Genomic DNA, 7,790 nt, shown 5'->3' with positions numbered 1-7,790 from the left:
AGTTACATTTTTTTAGGTGCTTCAACGTAGTTACTAAAGGAGATAAATTTACAACGAAGCCGGGGAGCTGGCAGGTATCATTTATTATCACTGAGGCAGCAAGTATCAGCTGGGTTATGGGCTGCCCCGTCTAGGCTTTCTTTTTTAACAAGCGCAGCCCATGACATGCCGGTCTGTATTATCTTGAGGGCCGTCATGTATCGACCGACCTATGGACCTCCCATCCGAGGTCTTATTTTTCCTGAAACATCGGCAGCCCAATCTATATTATTTTTTGAAGAAAACGCAGAGCTCTGTTATGTTTTTCTATATAAGAATAGGAACGCCAGGTCCAACTTATGTTTCCCTTCTAACTATATTATATATATTTAAATTATTTTATATGTTATTATATATTATTGTTATTGTCATCATATATTTAACAGATACAAACATATGTAAGAAAACAATGTCCCACATCTTATTAACTTATAAAAATAATTTCTTAACAATAAAATCCTGGATTTTTTTGGCAATGAAAATCCTGGTGATTGTGTACAAAAACTTGGTAAGATTTAAGGACCAATGTAACAATAAATCGCTTATTATTTAAATATATTTATAACAAAATGCTCAGCCCCTGTTTATTTTTTGTTAACATTGCTGCGCCCAACCCAACATTATAATTAGAATCAGCCCAGCAAAATCGTGTATTTCGAGAAAGTGCAAATGGCCTGTAATTTTTTAGGAAAAATAAATAAATGGGCAGCATGGACGCTACATTATTTGTTCATCCATCCGAGCAAATGGACTGTAATTCTAAAAAAAAAGATCAAATTTACTGTAAATTCTGAAAAAATGAGTTGAATACGTGCCACATTTTTGGAGGCTGAAATGTGGGCCAATAAGTCGAAGCCAACGCAAGTCGTTGTCAACTTAGTCAACAAATGATTCTGACATCGTTAGCCGTTGGATTTACATCCAACGACCGGCATCCATCTTCAATCTCTCGTCTTCTTCCTCCAGCGCCGCCGGGACCACCTACTCCTGCCTCCTGCTGCTAGCAGCTCTGCTTAGCACGCTTCACTGTGAAGCGCTACCCCACCGCCGGCCAGGCCATCCCTCCACCCCTCCACACCTCCTGTTCTTCTCCACCGACTGTCGAACCACACCGCACCAGAACCAGTTAACCCTTGTACACCTCTCTGTCTGCGACTCCACTCTCGCGTCTTCCCATCTCCGGCTCGTTGCTGTCCGGGGCCTCGCCGTCATCCACCGCCATGGATGCGCTTGGTGCGAAGTGGTCACCGTGGTCAACGAACAACATCCATCGGAAGTGGACTGTACGTGGAGAGTCTGACTGCTGGGTCCACAGCCGCAGGCAAGGAAATGCCTCCTTATTACGCGCAAAATAACGATTCCTCCACCTGACAGCTGGGACCCACCAGAAGGGCCTCTGTATTTCGTGAAAAAAATGTTCCCCCTGCTGGTAGGTCGGACCCACCAGCTATATTTTCGCACGCAAGGAAGTGCCTCCTTACTACGCACAAAAAAATGAATACCCCCGCTAGCTGGGACCCACCATAGTGGGAGGCTGACTTGTGGGCCTACTAAGTTGACGGGGATGGAGGGCTTTGTCAACTTAGTCAATATGAACGATTCTAGCTCCAGTGACCGTACGATGTCCATCCAACGGCCGTAGTGCTTCTTCAACATCTCGTCTTCTTGCTCCAGGCGCCCAACCCAGCGTCGGTCGTGTCGCGTGCTCCTGCCTTCCGTGGCCGGCTGTGATGCTGTGGAGGCCTACCCGCCCCCTACTACTCCCACCACTGGCCAGGCCATCCCTCTACTCACCCACACCCCCTGTTATTCTACGGCGACGACAGCCTCACACGGCAACCGAACCAGTGAACCCTCGTACTTCTCTCCGCGTGGGCATCCACTACCGCGTCTTCCCCGGCTCCGCGTTGTCCCCTTCCTAGGCCTCGCCGTCGTCCACCGCCCTGGTGCTCTCGGCGCGCTGTGGTCAACGTGGTCAAGGAACGACTTCCAATGAAAGAGTACTGTACGTGGAGAGGCCGACAGCTCGGTCCACGGCCGCAACAAGGAAGTGCCTCCTTATTACGCGGAAAATAATGATTCCTCCACCTGACAGCAGGGACCCACCGGACGGGCCACCGTATTTCGCGAAAAAACGTTTCCCCCCTGACTGCTGGGACCCACCAGCTACATCTTCGCACGCAAGGTAGTGCGTCCATATTACGGGCAAAAAAATGATTCGACCCCTGACTGTTGGGACCCACCAGCTACATCTTCGCACGCAAGGAAGTGCCTGATAGTCGGGACCCACCTGGTCGAAGCGTACGTAGCATTGTCATTCTAGTCGCGAACGTGTACATACATACTGGTCGATCGGTCTCTTTGCAAGTATGAACCGTGGCCAAGTAAGTAGTGGCACATGTCATAGTAGAGCCCCCCACGTAGCAGTTTAGGCTGTCCCGTCTAAACCGTGTACACGTACATACAGCCACACGCCAAAAAATATGGCCACATACGTACATACGGGCGGGGTCTCGAGCACCTACTCGCGCATACGTACGGCCAGGGCTCGTGTACATGGCTGGGTCGGAATGGAGAAACTGCGTCATCGTGTTCATGGGGAGGCAACGAATGCGTCATGTTCATCGGGAGGCAACGGAATACGTCGTGTTCATCAGGAGCCAACCGGCTTGGATGGAACAACCGATCGAAACGAGGCCTAGCGTACCACAGAACGGAGGAAATGGCCTTGTGTTCGACCGGCAACGGCCGAAACAGGATCTTGTTCATTTGGAGGGGTCTAGCGTACCGCAAAACGGAGGAAACGGACTTCTCTTGGACCTCCTATAGTTGAAACAGGGTCCTGTTGATCGGGAGGGATGTGGCGTACCGCAAAACTGAGGAAACAGACTTGTGCTGGAGCGCTACGGTCGAAACAGGGGTCCTGTTCATCGGGACGGGTGTGGCGTACCGCAAAACGGGACTCCATGGGATACTGTTCATCTCCACCGTCGACTGCCTCCACGGGCTACTGTTCATCCACCGTCGACCTCCTCCAGCCTCCACATGCGACTGTTCATCCACGGGCTCCTGTTCATCCAGCCTCCACCGCTCCTCCACCGGCTACTGTTCAACTAGCCCTCTCCACGGGGTCCTGTTCAACCACCCCTCCACGGGCTACTGTTCATCCAGCCCTCCATCGGCTACTGTTCAACCAGCCCTCCACGGGGCCCTGTTCATCCACCCCCAACCGGCTCGATCGATCGGGGTCCTGTTCATCCAGTGGCAACACCACGGGGTCCTGTTCATCCAACCCCCCACCGGGAACTGTTCATCCAAATCCCCCTAACAATGCTCACTGTTCATCAAGGGAAGGAGGCAGCAGGGTTCGATCGGCTTCAGTTAGCAGCAGTAGCGAAGGAATCCATCGGGTTCTGTTAATAGTAAGGGATCGATCGCTCGGGTTCAGTAACGTAGCTAGTGCAAACGCTCGGGTTCAGTTAGAGCCCAACGCCTTGCTCGGGTTCAGTTAGAGTGCAACGCCTCGCACACACGCGCGTACATGTATGACAGAAATGCGCATCGCTCGGCCCCCGACCACCCATCATAACCGGGAACTCCCCGATATTTTCCTCGCCCTCGCTTCTACCACGGTTTTTTCCGTCATGGACGGCCCAAAGAATGTCATGCAGCTGCGTCTCCGGCCCGCCCAGGACGAAAAGCCCATTTTCTGTCATGATTTTCTGTCATGGAAGTAGGATCCCACCACATCTATGATGATACCGGGTTTTGTCACAATTGTCGTCATAGAAGTGTCATAAGCATGACAGGAAAAAAAATTGTTCGGCCCAAAATGTCACGGATGTGTCTTTTTTCTGTACTGTTATTTTTATCTCCTCTGGCTCGGAGTCGACTTCACCAAACTTGAAGACTAGTGGCAGATGATCCTTCTGCGCCATGGCGTTAGTGGAGGTCTGCGGGGGGAGGGGAATGGGAGGCGAACAGTAAGGCCGCCCGTATTAAACAGCGGCTCGGGTGCCATTAATGGAGAGGAAGGCGGGCGGCCATGGAAGACAAAGGGCTCGCTTCCCAGTGAGCCTGTGCAGCTACGGCTCGCACGCTTCCCGGTGAGCCTGCGCATTGGAGGACAGCTTGCACGCCTCTCGGTCAGCCTGCGCACTGATGTCGCTTGAAGCTACATCGGTATTTCCCCAAAGAGGAAGGGACGATGCAGCATAGCGGCGGTAGGTATTTCCCTCAGATATGAAACCAAGGTTATTGAACCAGTAGGAGAACCAAGCAACACAACGTAAACAGCCCCTGCACACAGATAACAAATCCTCACAACCCGACGTGTAAAAGGGGTTGTCAATCCCTTTCGGGTACGGCGCCTCAAGATCGGCAAACGGACATGAGATAAAATTGTAGTAGATTGATAGATCGAATGCCAAATAAAATAAATAAGAATAAATTGCAGCAAGGTATTTTTGTATTTTTGGTTTAGAAGATCTAAAAATAAATGCAAAGGAAAAGTAGATCGCAAAGGCAAATATATGAGAAAGAGACCCGGGGGCCGTAGGTTTCACTAGTGGCTTCTCTCGAGAAAAATAGCAAATGTGGGTGAACAAATTACTGTTGGGCAATTGATAGAACTTCAAACACTCATGACGATATCCAGGGAATGATCATTATATAGGCATCACGTCCAAGATTAGTAAACTGACTCCTGCCTACATCTACTACCATTACTCCACACATCGACCGCTATCTAGCCTGCATCTACTGTATTAAGTTCATGGAGAAAGGGAGTAATGCAATAAGAATGATGAAATGATGTAGACAAGATCTATCTATGTAGAGATAGACCCCATCGTTTTATTCTTAGTAGCAACGATACATACGTGTCGGTTCCCCTTCTGTCACTGGGATCAAGCACCGTAAGATCGAATCCACTACAAAGCACCTCTTCCCGTTGCAAGATAAATAGATCAAGTTGGCCAAACAAAACCCAAATATCGGAGAAGAAATACGAGGCTATAAGCAATCATACATATAAAAAATCAAAGAAACTCAAATAACTTTCATGGATATAAAAAGATAGATCTGATCATAAACTCAAAGTTCATCGATCCCACTAATGTAAGGGCAGATATTCCAGCTGAAGCTGACAAGACTGCCAAGTTTTTGAAGGGGCTGAGCCCTGGGTTGAAGGACAGGCTGGTATCTCATGATTTCCTTACCTTTCAAACACTTGAGGAACATCACAAGCATAGAGCACCACAAAGTCACCATGGGGTAGGTAGCTCCCGACGGAAGATTGGTCATCATCCTGGCTATCATGCACCATATGTCAAACCATCAAGGACCAATAACACATTTCAGCCCGATGCATATAAGACTCCACGAGCTGAAGTGGGAGGCAATCATGCTAATACAGCTGAAAAGGCATGCTTCAGTTGTGGGCAAGAGGGTCACTTTGCTGTTGCATGTCCCAACAAGAACATCGGTCCCACTCCAATGAAGTTCAACTTGGGTTCTGCAGCTAAGACACCCGTAGCAGTACGTGGCCAAGGCATTCTCAATACACCAGGGGGTGCACCTCATGCATCAGGACGTGGCAGGTTCAACAATGTCACCATCGAGCGGGCTCATGAAGCACCAGATGTTGTTCTTGGTATGTTTCTGATCAACTCAAATTATGGTTTGGTGCTTTTTGATTCTGGAGCTTCCCATTCGTTCATTTCGAAAAGCTTTGCTGAAAAACATTTATTTCCAACCAAGTGTATGAGTCGGGTTTGGATGATAAAATCACCTGGGGGTATTTTAAGGACTGGACTAAAGTGTCGTAAAGTGGCCATAGTTATAGAAGGAGTGGAGTTTCTAGCAAACCTTATCATGTTAGACTCCACAGGTTTGGATGTGATTTTGGGTATAGATTGGTTAAGTAAACACAGGGCAATAATAGATTGTGCTGGTCCTTCTGTTAATTTAACTAGCACTGAAGGGGCCATTGTGGAATACCAAGCTAGGATTTCACCTCATCCTGAGGTTGATTGCATGCTGAACAAAGTGAAGGAGTTAACTCTGGAGGATGTTCGAGTTGTGAAGGAATATACAGATGTCTTTCTGGATGAATTGCCTGGATTGCCACCAGACCGTGAGATTGAGTTTGTCATTGAGTTAATACCAGGCACCGCCCCTATTGCAAAGAGACCTTATAAGATGTCAGCGAATGAATTAGCCGAGTTGAAGAAGCAAATTCAGGAGTTAGAAGAGAAGGGTTACATTAGGCCGAGCACATCACCATGGGGTGCACCTGTCCTATTTGTGAAAAAGAAAGATGGTAGCATGCGCATGTGTGTGGATTACCGAGCGCCGAATGTAGCAACTATTAAGAATAAGTATCCCTTGCCATGGATTAATGACTTTTTTGAACAGTTGAAGGGAGCACGTGTGTTTTCCAAAATAGATCTCCAATCAGGATACCACCAGTTGAAGATTCGCCCGCAAGATGTTCCAAAGACCGCCTTTGTTACTCGATATGGTCTCTATGAGTTTTTGGTGATGTCATTTGGACTCACAAATGCAGCAGCTTACTTCATGTATCTCATGAACATCGTATTCATGGATTTCCTGGATAAGTTTGTTGTTGTGTTGATCGACGATGTTTTGATCTATTCCCGGAGTGAAGAAGAGCACGAGAAACACCTTCGAGTGGTTTTGGAGAGGCTGAGGGCTCATCAACTCTATGCCAAGTTCAGTAAGTGTGAATTCTGGTTGAAACAAGTGGACTTTCCAGGACATGTCATCTCAGCCGAAGGAGTTGCCATGGATCCAGCAAAAGTGGAAGCAGTACTCAGTTGGAAGCAACCTGTGTCAAAGATACGCAGTTTCCTTGGACTAGCTGGGTATTACCGTCGGTTCATTGAAGATTTTTCCCAAATAGCAACACCTATGACTCGGTTGTTAAAGAAGGATAAAAAGTTCGAGTGGTCAGAAGCTTGTGAAGCGACTTTCCAAGAATTCAAGAGGAGGTTGACAACTGGTCTAGTATTGGTATTGTCGGATATTCAACAAAAATTTGAGGTTTATTGTGATGCGTCTCAGCAAGGAATGGGATGCGTGCTTATGCAACAAGGGGAAGTTGTAGCTTATTCATCGAGACAACTACGCCCTCATGAGGTTAACTATCCCACGCATGATTTGGAATTAGCTGCCGTAGTGCATGCCTTGAAAACCTGGAGGCGCTACCTTATTGGAAATCGTTGTGAGATATACTCGGATCATAAGAGTTTGAAGTACATTTTCACACAACCGGATTTGAATCTCAAACAGAGAAGGTGGCTAGATTTGATCAAGGACTACAATCTGAACATTAACTACCATCCTGGTAAAGCCAATGTCATAGCTGATGCACTAAGTAGGAAAGTTTATGTCAACAATGTGATGATTCAGAAGGAAGCGCCAGAGCTTTATGAGGAAATTCGAAAGATGAATATATATGTGAGCCCCACAGAAAATGGTGAAGTGTTATAGGTCAAGTTTACTCTCCAAGATCAAGTGCGAGAAGCGCACAAAAATGACAAGGGCATTGAAGAGATTCGAGATAAAATCAAATTGGGTGAAGCACCCGACTATAGAGAAGATGAGATTGGAAGCATATGTTTTCGAGGTCGTTTGTTGGTGCTAGACCAAAAGGATATCAAGGACACGGTCATGAAGGAAGCTCATGAGTCAGCATACTCAATACACCCTGGAAGTACAAAGATGCA

This window comes from Triticum aestivum, chromosome 7D (assembly GCF_018294505.1).
Source record: "Triticum aestivum cultivar Chinese Spring chromosome 7D, IWGSC CS RefSeq v2.1, whole genome shotgun sequence".
NCBI classification, from domain to species: Eukaryota; Viridiplantae; Streptophyta; class Magnoliopsida; order Poales; family Poaceae; genus Triticum; species Triticum aestivum.
This window is presented reverse-complemented; position numbering follows the sequence as displayed.